This window comes from Mya arenaria, chromosome 7 (assembly GCF_026914265.1).
Source record: "Mya arenaria isolate MELC-2E11 chromosome 7, ASM2691426v1".
NCBI lineage: Eukaryota > Metazoa > Mollusca > Bivalvia > Myida > Myidae > Mya > Mya arenaria.
Genome location: NC_069128.1, coordinates 21,963,974 through 21,982,034, shown reverse-complemented (window position 1 = coordinate 21,982,034; position 18,061 = coordinate 21,963,974). Strand labels below are relative to the sequence as shown.

The 18,061-nt window shown below is 37.2% G+C and overlaps 1 protein-coding gene across 4 annotated transcripts in view; it reads left to right on the top strand.

The window, feature by feature from the left end:
- Positions 1–574: 574 nt before the first annotated feature.
- LOC128239851 (cholecystokinin receptor type A-like) overlaps positions 575–18,061 on the top strand; it is a 58,213-nt gene continuing 40,726 nt past the window's right edge. For 2 of the 4 annotated variants that reach the window (XM_052956295.1, XM_052956296.1), the window contains exon 1: positions 1,909–2,042. The gene's annotated coding sequence lies outside the window, so the exon portion shown is untranslated. Of the gene's footprint in view, positions 801–1,908; positions 2,043–18,061 lie in introns of those variants that run through there. The other 2 variants (XM_052956292.1, XM_052956294.1) reach the window with 2 other exon arrangements.

The window sequence follows — 18,061 nt, the reverse complement described above, 5'->3', positions numbered from 1 at the left end:
TCATATAAGCAATAAATTAATTAAAACTCACAGAATATATATTCACTTTCAAAGCCGCACTCTCACAGATTTACCGTTTTCACAACTTTTTTTGTCTTGGAAAGAGCAAATTTTTGCGTTAATATCTGCAAACCAGTGATATAAGACTGCTGACAAAAGATCAGATCGCAGATTTTCATATTTCCATTCGAAAATTAATGTTTTATGGCTAAAAGCGTTACTAACGGTTTAAGAAAATGCATAAAACAACAATTTTTGAACTTGAATATGAGAATCTACGTTTTGATTTTTTGTCAGCAGTCTTATATTACTGGTTTCCATGCACTTCCGCTAAAATGGCTCGTTCCAAGACAAAAAATAAAAAAAAGTTGTCAAAACTTTCAATATGTGAGAGTGAAGCTTTAACACTGAGTCTCAAACTCAGATTTCAGTTTATAGCGGCCAAGATGGTATTAATTGTTAATTATTGATATGTTACTGTAATTCTTGCTTTCATGTACACAAGTGTATTCAATAAACCACATTTCTACTTAGTTTCATTTGACTGTGATATGGTTTCGATGTTTTCGTTGACATCATACTTTGTATTTAAAGTAAGCATAATAATGAGTTCCCAAAACTCGGACCACATCATTAAAAGGAAATTGTGAAATAATAAACCAGGATGTACTACGTAATAGATTAGTGAAAAAAAGCATGTGCCATATAGAGACTAAAATCAAGAACGACGCATTGCGTAATGCACGGGAGGGAGTGCACATCTTGTATATTAGATATATTGGAATGTGCTACATGTAAAGGTATTGGGCGTCGGTTTATGTCTACATTTCCTTTATAAATAGTCGATATGAATTTATACAAATATTTCACAGTATAAAGATTGTCTCCATTTAGTTTTCTAATTAGAATATTTGGTCACAGAAGCATTTCATTGCGTTAAACGTCATACCATTAATGTATTTTCTTTCTTTTTCTTAAAGCTGCACTCTCACAGATTTACCGTTTTGATTACTTTATACATCTATTTTTTGTCTTTGAATGAGCCAATTATTGCGCAAATATCTAACAACCTATGATATAAGACTGCTGACAAAAGATCAGACTCCAGATTTTCATATTGCCGTTCGAAAACAAATGTTTTATGGCTGAAAGCGTTACTAACGCTTTAAAGGGGCTGTCTCACGTATGATAAAATAGCGAAAAAGAAAGAAAATTGTCGAAAACTGACTTAAACTTGGCATCGACTGAAGTACCACATAGTTTACAATTTATTTAAGTTTAGCAGTTATTTCGTATTTTTCGATTAAAAAAGATTACTGGGTATGTCTACCAGGTAGAATTCATTCATTATGCGTGATTGGCTAGTCGGTGTTATCACGTGATATTACCGAGGTAGGTGTATAGCTTGATTATGTCACCCGATTAGAGTAAGCCTTTGAACATCAGTGAGTAAGACGCTGGACTTCAATTTTGGCGACGCGGGTTCGAACCCGGTCTCCGACACAATTTGTTTTTACATTTTGGTACTTTTTTTACAATTATGATAGCAAAGCGTAACACATTCTATTAGATAATTGTCCTGAGTTTCGATACAGAAAAAAACTTTTTTTGGTGCCAATCTGTGACACAGTCTCTTTAAGAAAAATGCATAAAACATCATTTTTTTAATATAAATATGAACACCTGCGATCTGGGGTTTTTTCAGCAGTCTTATATCACTTGTTTCCATGCATTTTCGCGAAGAAAGCTCGTCCCAAGACAAAATAAATAAAACATATTGTCAAAACGTTCAACCTGTGAGAGTACAGCTTTAACAATATAACTTCATAACTTTAAAATTGACGCTTTTTAAAACAGTTTTTTCACGTCTTTATTGTCGGTTAAATCGTGATTTCGGAACTACACTTGAATCGCTTTGCGAAATGTACATTGGCAAAGTATTTATAATGCAGATTAATGTCAGCTGATATAAAGTGTGCATGTGCGTTTTAAGTGGGGCTGTATTCTGACTTAATCATTAATACGGACATACTAAACGCAAGGTTTGTGGGATTTTTGTTACAAATTAATTGTGTTTCTGCCTTTTTGTTACAAATTAATTGTGTTTCTGCCTTAAAGCTGGGGTTAGATTCTCAGCATGGTGTAAGATGTGAATGATTTGCCTTCTGTGCCGCTGAACGGGAGCATAATATGTTTATGGCTACTGGGTTCGGCCCTGTAAAGTCATGTTTATTAATAACTCGAAATGAATTGATTGTTTATATTACGTGCATGTAATGGAGCAATAAAAAATATAAATACGAACAGAGAAATATTGTGGTTAAGTGAAATGTTAATGGTGTTTGTGTTTATTCATTAAGATATAATTAAAATGATATTGTTTTATGAACAGTATGTACAGTAGTCCATTTGAAGTGATTATAATTACTTACAATGATATTAACTGCCAATATGTCAGCGGCCTAGCGGCCTAGCAATAAGAATTCATGAACATTAAATGGAAATATGCATATGCTGTTTTCGTATTAATGTTATATAGTGCTGTTGATTGGTCTGTTGAATTTGTTCTACGGAAACATTTTGGGGACTAGACCTTGTAGATTAAAAATCAACACATTTATGCATGATTTAAAGAATGCATTCATAAACTGTTGTTGTTGCGAACTGTTTGATTTTTTAGGAGGGCGTCGGACTGTAAAACAAAACGACATAATATTCATTTAGCTGGACCCTTGTGTTCTTATAACATCTCATCTGCTACATTTCAACATATTAATATAGCAGCTTGGAAACAACTGTGTTCTCATCAGAAATTCACGATAAATATATCCCATAATGCATAAGTTATAAATATAGTATTTGACAACCATTCTTTATTTCACATCGGAAATTCTATCGTTAAGGAATATAAAGACTTCCTATTACATGTACAAACATATTTAAATCGACGGTTGAAATCAATTGGGTGTAAATAGCTGATAAAGATCTCTGTGGGTGGATTTAAAACCTAACCACTGCGTGTGCTCGGTGGTTATGCGGTTTAAAGCATAAATATTTTGATATCAAATTAAACGAAAGGTTTATTGTCAACTCATTCAATTTAAAGATTAAATAGATAACGCCTTAACGCTTTAACTGTTGATAAAAGGAAACAAGTTTAAGGTGCGTGAAAGCGTGCATTCATTTATCTGTTTAGGATTCGTTTTTTACATGCTTGTGAAATCCGTAAAATCAGAACCGTTTTCGGATTCCTTCGGTGTTTTCAAAAAGAATAAAATCTAATTCGAACAAATTATTCTAGTTTGTATTCAATGGGTCCTTTATGAATGACTGTGACTTTTTTTTAAACAAAACAAAAACAAATGCATTATAATAATCTATTTTAGAATCGATAGAAGAAATCTATTTGCCAGTCAAAAACAATATTTCCGTGCAATAACAAACACTAGATTTACCTTGTTCGTAAATGCATAATGTATACTATATATATATATATATATGTATATATATATTTACGAACAAGGTAAATCTAGTGTTAATATATATATATTAAGTGAGAACGACCAAACTGTATGATGATTAAATTCGATAGAAATTTGTTTTCTAAGAAACCTTTATTAGCAAATATCCAATTTATGTTACACCGATATCACATACTATTAAAGGCATCTTTCATTAGCCATTAACATTTTAAAGACATTGTATTTGGTCCCATGAAGCTCTAAAAAAAGTGTTGTAAATAACTTTCGATTGATCTTATAAAATTCCTTTCAGTATTCCTTGGAAGACTTCCAGGCGAATGTTTAAAACTGAGTTATTAATATAAAGTGATTGAACGCATGCAATACTCGCCTACAGCAAGAACAGATTTCTTGGTTATAAAATGCATGAATTGCCGTATGTCATCGTGCTTTACTGTTTGCATCTGGTCTTGTGTGACCTTCACTGAGTGTCTGTCTCGCTTAAATCAATGATCCTTCAATAAGTTCGTGGTTTACTGTTTGTTTCTGTTTGACCTTCACCGAGTGTCTGTCCAGCTTTAATCCTTGCTCCTTAAACAAGTCCGTACTTAACTGTTTGCTTCTGGTCCTGAGTGACCTTCACTGATTGTCTGTCCAGCTTTAATCCTTGCTCCTTAAACAAGTCCGTACTTAACTGTTTGCTTCTGGTCCTGAGTGACCTTCACTGATTGTCTGTCCAGCTTTAATCCTTGCTCCTTAAACAAGTCCGTACTTAACTGTTTGCTTCTGGTCCTGAGTGACCTTCACCGAGTGTCTGTCCAGCTTTAATCCTTGCTCCTTAAACAAGTCCGTACTTAACTGTTTGTTTCTGGTCCTGAGTGACCTTCACTGATTGTCTGTCCAGCTTTAATCCTTGCTCCTTAAACAAGTCCGTACTTAACTGTTTGCTTCTGGTCCTGAGTGACCTTCACTGAGAGCATACATTGCTTTAATCAATGATCCTTTAACAAGGTCGTGGTTTACTGTTTGCTCATGGTCTTGTGTGACCTTCACTGAGTATCTGTCCAGCTTTAAGTCATGCTCCGTTAACAAGTCCGTGCTTAACTGTTTGCTTCTGGTCCTGTGTGACCTTCACTGAGAGCATACATTGCTTTAATCAATGATCCTTTAACAAGGTCGTGGTTGATGTTATTGTATTATATTGCTTGATGCATAATCTGTTTTTGTCTATTTTATATTCTATCGTCAATGACCAAATAAGGATCATTGTTTGCATGGCTATTTAAGTGTCATATGACATATGATCTGTCTGTGGTTTATAAAAAAATAATTCCCGGGTTTTCAGAAATGTCAGGCACTGTATTACAATCCCAGAGTTGCAGTGGGTTTATTTCGCCTGTCAACTAAATTAATGGAGTCATTTGTTAGACCCTTAAGGGATCACATGGCAGGGTATCAGTCAGACAGAGACATTTAATTGTCTGCATATAAATTGGTATATCATTTGGGTTCATGAATGAATAACAAGTTTTGAGAATATGCATAACCGTCTTTCTTCCAAACTTGCAATTGTAACCTAGCCCCCCCCCCCACCCCCAGGTCCGGGAAATAGCGGGGACTTTGACTTTCGGTCCAGACAACCCCGGCTAATATCCCAGTCCTGCGGGGACGAACAGATGGTAAAATCCCTGCCAAACGCCCCCGCACTCCAGGGACCCTAAGGCACATCCCCCGCTATATTTAAAGCGAAGATAAAACCACCGCATTCTCCCGGCACTGCGGGACCTGAAAGATAAAAACACGGCCCATTTCCCCGGCTATCCCCTGTATACCCCCGGACCTGGGGGGGGGGGGGGTACAGTTGACTGGTGCATTAACACTACTATGAATGAGAAGTTATGCACCAATCAATGGTAACCACCTCCCCCAGATCCAACTGCTGGAAAATTCCCCGCCAAATGCCTCCTCACCCCAGGGACCCTAGGTACGGACAATTCCCTGCTATTTTTGGTGCGAGGACAAAACCACCACATTAACCCGGCACAGCGGGGCCGCCTGGAAGGTAAAAACACGGCCCATTTCCTCGGATATTCGCGGTATACCACCGGACCTGGGAGGGAGCGTGGTTATAATTGACTGGTTCATTAAAGTATCGTACTTGTGTGGTACTTACTGTTCATTTTGAACTAAATCCAACTGTAGAATACAGACTAGATCACTACTATCATTTATCCAAAAGTAAGGTTTCAAATTGCTCAACTTATGTATTTTACTGTTGCACTGGCGTGAAAGCGAGATATTCACAATGTAGTACAGTTCGGGATAGTTCTTATTGTAGGATGCATCCTATTTTGAAAGATGTTTACGGACGTTTTATCGTTTGAAGCTGCCACCAACGTCCGAAAGTTTATCAAGCTTTGTGGTTGTCTCAAGATCTTAACCTCATAACTTTCATCTTTTTGCCAAAAAAAAATAAAAAACACATTTCAAAAAACAACACATATATAAAATCCTTTATCAGACACAGCACCACTACCATACATCAAACTGTCTTCTGATTTGCAGCTTAAAATTGAACTATGTCATCCTAAGCAAGATAAAAAGAACAATTTCTGAAATATAGCATACGCGCCAGTAAAAAATTAGTATGAACATACTATTGCTCATTCCTTGTAGCATTTCTCGTGACGAATGAGTTGATATCTTAAAAAGTTAATATGCAAGAAAGAATGACCTCAAACATTAGTAAAGGCCAATGTCAGTCGTAATTGTTTCAAAAACAAACATGTTAGTAACGTGTTAAGGTACATTTCCTTTTTACTCTTTCTACTTATTATACAACACATCAATTGAGCACTATCTGTAGACCGGACATAGTACCATTAACATACATCACTTGAGAATAACCCATATACAGGTCACAGAACCACTACCATACATCACTTGAACATAACCTATATACCGGACACAGCACCACTACCATACATCACCTGAGCATAACCTATATACCGGACACAGCACAACCACCATACATCACTAGAGCAGAACATATATACCGGACATAGGACCACAACCATACATCACTAGAGCATAACCTATATACCGGACACAGCACCACCACCATACATCACTTGAGCATAACCTATATACCGGACATAGCACCATTACCACACATCACTTGAGCATAACCTATATACCGGACACAGCACCACCACCATACATCACTACAGCAGAACATATATACCGGACATAGGACCACTACCATACATCACTAGAGCATAACCTATATACCGGACACAGAACCACTACCATACATCACTAGAGCAGAACATATATACCGGACATAGGACCACTACCATACATCACTAGAGCATAACCTATATACCGGACACAGCACCACCACCATACATCACTTGAGCAAAACCTATATACCGGACACTGCACCACTACCATACATCACTAGAGCATAACCTATATACCGGACACAGCACTTCCACCATACATCACTAGAGCAGAACATATATACCGGACATAGGACCACTACCATACATCACTAGAGCATAACCTATATACCGGACACAGCACCATTACAATACATCACTAGAGCAGAACATATATACCGGACATAGGACCACTACCATACATCACTAGAGCATAACCTATATACCGGACACAGCACCATTACCATACATCACTAGAGCATAACCTATATACCGGACACAGCACCACCACCATACATCACTTGAGCATAACCTATATACCGGACACAGCACCATTACCATACATCACTTGAGCATAACATATATACCGGACACAGCACCACCACCATACATCACTTGAGCATAACCTATATACCGGACACAGCACCATTACCATACATCACTTGAGCATAACATATATACCGGACACAGCACCACCACCACCATACATCACTTGAGCATTACCTATATACCGGACACAGCACCATTACCATACATCACTTGAGCATAACCTCTATATACCGGACACAGCACCATTACCATACATCACTTGAGCATAACCTATATACCGGACACAGCACCACCACCATACATCACTTGAGCATAACCTATATACCGGACACAGCACCACCACCATACATCACTTGAGCATAACATATATACCGGACACAGCACCACTATCATACATCACTAGAGCATAACCTATATACCGGACACAGCACCATTACCATACATCACTAGAGCATAACCTATATACCGGACACAGCACCACTACCACACATCACTTGAGCATCACCTATATACCGGACACAGCACCACTACCACACATCACTAGAGCATAACCTATATACCGGACACAGCACCACTACCATACGTCACCTGAGCATAACCTATATACCGGACACAGCACCACTACCATACATCACTTGAGCATAACCTATATACCGGACACAGCACCATTACCATACATCACTTGAGCATAACCTATATACCGGACACAGCACTTCCACCATACATCACTAGAGCAGAACATATATACCGGACATAGGACCACTACCATACATCACTAGAGCATAACCTATATACCGGACACAGCACCATTACAATACATCACTAGAGCAGAACATATATACCGGACATAGGACCACTACCATACATCACTAGAGCATAACCTATATACCGGACACAGCACCATTACCATACATCACTAGAGCATAACCTATATACCGGACACAGCACCACCACCATACATTACTTGAGCATAACCTATATACCGGACACAGCACCATTACCATACATCACTTGAGCATAACATATATACCGGACACAGCACCACCACCATACATCACTTGAGCATAACCTATATACCGGACACAGCACCATTACCATACATCACTTGAGCATAACATATATACCGGACACAGCACCACCACCACCATACATCACTTGAGCATAACCTATATACCGGACACAGCACCATTACAATACATCACTTGAGCATAACCTCTATATACCGGACACAGCACCATTACCATACATCACTTGAGCATAACCTATATACCGGACACAGCACCACCACCATACATCACTTGAGCATAACCTATATACCGGACACAGCACCACCACCATACATCACTTGAGCATAACATATATACCGGACACAGCACCACTATCATACATCACTAGAGCATAACCTATATACCGGACACAGCACCATTACCATACATCACTAGAGCATAACCTATATACCGGACACAGCACCACTACCACACATCACTTGAGCATCACCTATATACCGGACACAGCACCACTACCACACATCACTAGAGCATAACCTATATACCGGACACAGCACCACTACCATACGTCACCTGAGCATAACCTATATACCGGACACAGCACCACTACCATACATCACTTGAGCATAACCTATATACCGGACACAGCACCACTACCATACATCACTAGAGCATAACCTATATACCGGACATAGCACCACTACCATACATCACTAGAGCATAACCTATATACCAGACACAGCACCACTACCATACATCACTTGAGCATAATCTATAAACCGGACACAGCACCACTACCACACATCACTTGAGCATAACCTATATACCGGACATAGCACCACTACCACACATCACTTGAGCATAACCTATATACCGGACACAGCACCACTACCATACATCACTTGAGCATAACCTATATACCGGACACAGCACCACTACCATACATCACTTGAGCATAACCTATATACCGGACATAGCACCACTACCATACATCACTTGAGCATAACCTATATACCGGACACAGCACAACTACCATACATCACTAGAGCATAACCTATATACCGGACACAGCACCTCTACCAAACATCACTTGAGCATAACCTATATACCGGACACAGCACCACTACCACACATCACTTGAGCATAACCTATTTACCGGACATAGGACCACTACCACACATCACTTGAGTATAACCTATATACCGGACACAGCACCACTACCGTACATCACTTGAGCATAACCAATATACCGAACACAGCACCACTACCATAGGTCACCTGAGCATAACTTATATACCGGACACAGCACCACCACCATACATCACTTGAGCATAACCTATATACCGGACACAGCACCACCACCATACATCACTTGAGCAAACCTATATACCGGACACAGCACCACCACCATACATCACTAGAGCATAACCTATACACCAGACACAGCATCATTACCATACATCACTTGAGCATAACCTATATACCGGACACAGCACCACTACCATGCATCACCTGAGGATAACCTATAAATCGGACACAGCACCACTACCATACATCACCTGAGCATAACCTATATACCGGACACAGCACCACTACCATACATCACTTGAGCATAACCTATATACCGGACACAGGACCACTACCATACATCACCTGAGCATAACCTATATACCGGACACAGCACCACTTATATACATCACTTGAGCATAACCTATATACCGGACACAGCACCACTTACATACATCACTTGAGCATAACCTATATACCGGACACAGCACAACTACCCTACATCACTTGAGCATAACCGGTAATACCGTATAGAGCACCACTACCATACATCACTTGAGCATAACCGGTAATACCGTATAGAGCACCATTACCATACATCACTTGAGCATAACCGGTAATACCGTATAGAGCACCACTACCCTACAATACTTGAGCATAACCGGTAAACCCATATAGAGCACCACTACCCTACATCACTTGAGCATAACCGGTAATACCGTATAGAGCACCACTACCATACAATACTTGAGCATAACCGGTAAACCCATATAGAGCACCACTACCATACATCACTTGAGCATAACCGGTAATACCGTATACAGCACCACTACCCTACAATATTTGAGCATAACCGGTAAACCCATATAGAGCACAACTACCCTACATCACTTGAGCATAACCGGTAATACCGTATAGAGCACCACTATCATACATCACTTGAGCATAGCCTATACGCCGGACAAAAAGGTTTGTACGGGATATTCTAAAAGGTATGGCATACCCCAACGTATGCATTACTTTGCTATTAGTTATGTCAAATGTCTTTCTTCACATTGAGATTTTGCGCAAACATAGAGTGCATATGAAAAAAACTTGACAGTAATGCGTTGTAGGACTGTTGACATTTCACTTCGTCTAGCTGATGCAAGCTGTTATATCTCAGGCGGCATTCCAAAGTCTTCATTTTTTGTTTCCCTACAGGATTTAAGTTTTGAAATTGAGCCCATGAAAGATGTCTATGAGCGAAGTAATACATCTGCGTTCTCATACATTTGTGTACTTTTTCATTGCTTAAACACTTGTTTGTTGAGGTCTTCTGCGTCTTGAGTCTCTTTAGTTCCTTACATTGTTCCTCTTTATAGCGTTTGCAACTATTATCATAACACTCACTTTTCTCTGAAAGCGCCAACAGACGTTATAAATTCTGATTTACCATTCTAACACATTCCTAGAAATCTGCCGCGCCTGCATAATTGTATTGATCAGAGTAATTTTAAACAGCTTAAATTAATCGATTTTTTTTTTAATTCGACTTGAGCTTGCTCCTTTTTATCTTTGAAATGGAAAAAAATGGTGTGGCCTTATGACATTATTCAAAAGACTAATTAATACAGTTGACATTGAAACGAGGTAAGCCCGTTTACAAAATTCCTGCACAGCAGTGGTCTATCAAGACGCAGACAAAATATGCGAATTTCTATTTTGTTTGCTTTTTACTGTTTATTTTTAACTGAATAATTTGAATGTGAGTTATCTTCGGGTTATCTTTTCAAATTGCTCAAGACGGCCCATGGTTATCAAGGTTTGTGGTAAAATAAAGTAAACATCCTTCCTCGTAAATTACATCATTTTACCAAAAAATGAAACAAATACCGCTTTTAAATGATACCTCTTTAAGTATTTCTAAATCTTGTAAAACGCGTTATCAAGAATGCTGTAAATGTGATCGATAGGGCTGGTAAAACGTATGAAAATGTTAGCAATGAAAAAATATATTTTTACAAGCGAATTAATGAACGATTAGATGTGGTTGAATTCGCGTTTGAATAGCCTAGCTCGTGTTAAATTTATAATAATATATGCAAAAAGCAAAATTAAACAAAATTTCTTAACATGAGTACATTTTATAGATTATTATATATAGTTACAAACTTGTATATGGCTACATGTATAGTACACAATAAGCCAAAAACATTAGTTAGGATTTCGGCATTTATTTTGGTTTTTACATGGATGAAGATCGATAATTGAACATGTTTTATTAATGTAAAATGAAATCATTTCACGTGCTGTTTGAATGAATTATTTATGCTCCTGCTTTTGTCCTGCTCATTTGAATGCAGGCTGGCTGTCGTTAATCTTTGGTTTGCATGGCTTTTATCTCAGAAAATCCATAAAACAAAGAACGGCGGTTTTGGTACCAAATTGTTTTTATTACGTGCGGTTATTTTTGAATTTTATGTCGTGTTTTATTCCTGGGGTTAATTCAAGACGGGAACAAAACGACATTAAAACATGGAAGGCGTTGGAACCTTCTGTGATAAACCCCACAATTATGTAGTCAATATATTTTGTGCCATAGGTCGGCAAGATCGAAGAAAATGCCACTAATCTTGCACTCCTTTCATTTACAGAAATGTATGGAACGCCACAATGGTGTAATGTCGTGCCCTCTTATGCTTAAATGTCTACAAGACATGCTTTATGTCTAACTGATATGCTATATGTCTTACTGACATACTATATGTCTAACTGAAATGCTATATGTCTTACTGAGATGCTATATGTCTTACTGACACGCTATATGTCTAACTGACATGCTATATGTCTAACTGACATGCTATATGTCTAACTGACATGCTATATGTCTTACTGATATGCTATATGTCTTACTGACATGCTATATGTCTTACTGACATGCTATATGTCTAACTGAAATGCTATATGTCTTACTGACATGCTATATGTCTAACTGACATGCTATATGTCTAACTGACATGCTATATGTCTTACTGACATGCTATATGGCTTACTGACATGCTATATGTCTAACTGACATGCTATATGTCTTACTGACATGCTATATGGCTTACTGACATGCTATATGGCTTACTGACATGCTATATGTCTTACTGACATGCTATATGGCTTACTGACATGCTATATGGCTTACTGACATGCTATATGTCTAACTGACATGCTATATGTCTTACTGACATGCTATATGGCTTACTGACATGCTATATGTCTTACTGACATGCTATATGTCTAACTGACATGCTATATGTCTTACTGACATGCTATATGGCTTACTGACATGCTATATGGCTTACTGACATGCTATATGGCTTACTGACATGCTATATGTCTAACTGACATGCTATATGTCTAACTGACATGCTATATGTCTTACTGACATGCTATATGGCTTACTGACATGCTATATGTCTAACTGACATGCTATATGGCTTACTGACATGCTATATGTCTAACTGACATGCTATATGTCTTACTGACATGCTATATGTCTTACTGACATGCTATATGTCTTACTGACATGCTATATGTCTAACTGACATGCTATATGTCTTACTGACATGCTATATGGCTTACTGACATGCTATATGTCTTACTGACATGCTATATGTCTTACTGACATGCTATATGTCTTACTGACATGCTATATGGCTTACTGACATGCTATATGGCTTACTGACATGCTATATGTCTTACTGACATGCTATATGTCTAACTGACATGCTATATGTCTTACTGACATGCTATATGGCTTACTGACATGCTATATGTCTAACTGACATGCTATATGTCTTACTGACATGCTATATGGCTTACTGACATGCTATATGGCTTACTGACATGCTATATGTCTAACTGACATGCTATATGTCTTACTGACATGCTATATGTCTTACTGACATGCTATATGTCTAACTGACATACTATATGTCTAACTGACATGCTATATGGCTTACTGACATGCTATATGTCTTACTGACATGCTATATGTCTAACTGACATACTATATGTCTAACTGACATGCTATATGGCTTACTGACATGCTATATGGCTTACTGACATGCTATATGTCTAACTGACATGCTATATGTCTAACTGACATGCTATATGTCTTACTGACATGCTATATGTCTTACTGACATGCTATATGGCTTACTGACATGCTATATGTCTTACTGACATGCTATATGTCTAACTGACATGCTATATGTCTTACTGACATGCTATATGTCTTACTGACATGCTATATGTCTTACTGACATGCTATATGTCTTACTGACATGCTATATGTCTTACTGACATGCTATATGTCTTACTGACATGCTATATGTCTAACTGACATGCTATATGTCTTACTGACATGCTATATGTCTTACTGACATGCTATATGTCTTACTGACATACTATATGTCTAACTGACATGCTATATGTCTTACTGACATGCTATATGTCTTACTGACATGCTATATGGCTTACTGACATGCTATATGTCTTACTGACATACTATATGTCTAACTGACATACTATATGTCTAACTGACATGCTATATGTCTTACTGACATGCTATATGTCTAACTGACATGCTATATGTCTTACTGACATGCTATATGTCTTACTGACATACTATATGTTTTACTTATATGCTATATGTCTAACTGACATGCTATATGTCTAACTGACATGCTATAATTCTAACATTCATGTTATATGTCTAAAAATATATTATTCCTCTCATGTAATCAAGTCAACTATGTCTAAATGACATGTTATCATGTCGTACTGACATGTTATTATGCCAGACTGACATGTAATTGTGTCTAACTGACATATATTTATGTCTAACTATATATTAATGACAATGTTATTATGTCAGACTGACATGTTATTATGTCTAACTATATTTTAATGGCATGTTATTATGTCTAATATATCTTAATGACATATTATTATGTCTAACTATATCTTAATGGCATGTTATAATGTCAGACTGACATGTTCTTATGTCTAACTCTCATGTTATTATGTCTAACTATATCTTAATGACATGTTATTATGTCTAACTATATCTTAATGACATGTTATTATGTCAGACTGACATGTTGCTATGTCTAACTCTCATATTATTATGAATAACTATGTCTAAATGACATGTTTTATTATGTCAGACTGACAAGTTATTATGTCTAACTAGCATGTTATTATATTACATGGAGATGTGATTACGTCTAACAGACATTTGTCTTATGGGTACGCGAACTTGTCGAATTGACTTATCATTATGTCCGAACAATATGGTAGTATGTCCAATCGACTTTGTCACTTAGATCTAATCGCATGCCGGTTAGACGTAAACTATATGTCAGTTTGACTTAAAAATATGTCGGTTAAATATAATAACATGTCACTTAGACATAAAAGCATGTCGGTAGACAAGGTAGCATGTCAGTAAGACATAGTAGCATGTCGGTATGACAAGATAACATGTCAGTTAGACATAGTAGCATGTCGGTATGACAAGCTAACATGTCACTTATGTCAAGGTAACATGTCAGACATAATAGCATGATTGTAAAACATTATAACATATCACTTAGACAAAATATCATTTCAGTTAGACATAATCGCATGTCGGTTACACATGATCACATGTCGGTTAGACATAATAACATGTCATTTATACATAATTACATGCGTTTAAGACATTATAACATTATGTCATTCTGACATGATAAAATGTCAGTCACAACTTTCAACAATTGTGGCGTCCCATATAAATGGTTATAAACTAAAGTATACCTTTTAAATATTTTTGTTACTCTGATGACGTATAGAGATTCACATCACTTTTGTTTTACGAAAATGACAAAACATTAGATTCTATATTATGTATAGAATTTGTTCATTACGTTATATAGATAGATACTATGACTGAAAGGGATATGTTCGTACTGAAAGTGAATATGACTTTAATAATATTCTGGAAAAGGATACCCCCAAAGCAACAAAATACTTTCATAATATGAACATGATACTCTCAGTATGTTAATGATGTAATTAAAGGCAGGAAGATTGCGACACCGTCAACGCCTTCTATCACCTTACACACGTGTTCACTGGTTGTTCTTAACTACGTATTACATCATATATAAAGATGTTGATATAATGTTTTGTTGTTGCTATGGAACATGAACTGTAAAAACACCCACTGTGCTAACACATTTCACTTTCAAAGTAATCCCTTGGGAAATGTTTTGTCCTGTTCTTCGTGACATTAAAGTTAATTTTACAAGTAACACTGAAAACATATAGGAGAATAGTGTACTATATTATGAAGCGTTCACACTGGTTTGTTTTAATTTTCAACATTCTAGTACTATCCCCAATAATGGTTTTGTTTCATAAGTAATTTTGTTAATTGAGGAACTAGGCTTTTACTGATTTCTCTCGAAAAGATACTTAAACAAAAACATAAACCTTTGCCTTACATGGTTGTTATTAATAAAGATGTTTCGAACCATGTGTCGGTGTGTGTCTCTTGTTCAGTGTCTGTTATCCCGTAGTGGTGTGCCTTTAAAGAAATTCTTTGTTATTAATTTGGCTTCTGAGCTAATCCCTGTAGTTTCCATTGTATTGTTGTTGAACAGCAAGTAAACAGTTTCTACTAATTTAGTCTAAAGGGCAAATTACACCGATTCGGAAGTGACTACTCATTGTAACATTAGTTCTTTTTCTTACCACATGATGTCCAGTGAATCAAAGCATGGCTTTAACATATCAAACCATTGGCCACTTTTCAACTTTAAAAGTTTTAAAGTTGAATTATCTGGAATGTAAAAACCACTTGTTGGAACACTGGATCTGCTGGGTCCACTTTTATTTGTTTACAATTTCACCGCATTGTTTTGCTCCATTACGGAATTGCATTACATGTGGATTTACTGGATTCACTTGTATTTGTTTACATTTTTCCGCATTGTTTTGCTCCTTAGCGGAATTGCATATCATGTGGATTTACTGGATTCACTTGTATTTGTTTACATTTTTCCGCATTGTTTTGCTCCTTAGCAGAATTGCATAACATGAGGATTTACTGGATTCACTTGTATTTGTTTACAATTTCACCGCATTGTTTTGCTCCATTACGGAATTGCATAACATGTGGATCTGCTGGATTCACTTGTATTTGTTTACAATTTCACCGCATTGCTTTCATCCATTGCGGAATTGAATAACATGTGGATCTGCTGGATTCACTTGTATTTGTTTACAATTTCACCGCATTGCTTTGATCCATTGCGGAATTGCATAACATGTGGATCTGCTGGATTCACTTGTATTTGTTTACAATTTCGCCGCATTGCTTTGCTCCATTACGGAATTGCATAACATGTGGATCTGCTGGATTCACTTGTATTTGTTTACAATTTCGTCGCATTGCTTTGCTCCATTACGGAATTGCATAACATGTAGATCTGCTGGATTCACTTGTATTTGTTTACAATTTCACCGCATTGCTTTGATCCATTGCGGAATTGAATAACATGTGGATCTGCTGGATTCACTTGTATTTGTTTACAATTTCACCGCATTGCTTTGATCCATTGCGGAATTGCATAACATGTGGATCTGCTGGATTCACTTGTATTTGTTTACAATTTCACCGCATTGTTTTGCTCCATTACGGAATTGCATAACATGTGGATCTGCTGGATTCACTTGTATTTGTTTACAATTTCACCGCATTGCTTTGATCCATTGCGGAATTGCATAACATGTGGATCTGCTGGATTCACTTGTATTTGTTTACAATTTCACCGCATTGCTTTGATCCATTGCGGAATTGAATAACATGTGGATCTGCTGGATTCACTTGTATTTGTTTACAATTTCACCGCTTGCTTTGATCCATTGCGGAATTGCATAACATGTGGATCTGCTGGATTCACTTGTATTTGTTTACAATTTCGTCGCATTGCTTTGCTCCATTACGGAATTGCATAACATGTGGATCTGCTGGATTCACTTGTATTTGTTTACAATTTCACCGCATTGCTTTGATCCATTGCGGAATTGCATAACATGTAGATCTGCTGGATTCACTTGTATTTGTTTACAATTTCGCCGCATTGTTTTGCTCCATTACGGAATTGCATAACATGTGGATCTGCTGGATTCACTTGTATTTGTTTACAATTTCGCCGCATTGTTTTGCTCCATTACGGAATTGCATAACATGTGGATCTGCTGGATTCACTTGTATTTGTTTACAATTTCGCCGCATTGTTTTGCTCCATTACGGAATTGCATAACATGTGGATCTGCTGGATTCACTTGTATTTGTTTACAATTTCACCGCATTGCTTTGATCCATTGCGGAATTGCATAACATGTAGATCTGCTGGATTCACTTGTATTTGTTTACAATTTCACCGCATTGCTTTGATCCATTGCGGAATTGCATAACATGTGGATCTGCTGGATTCACTTATATTTGTTT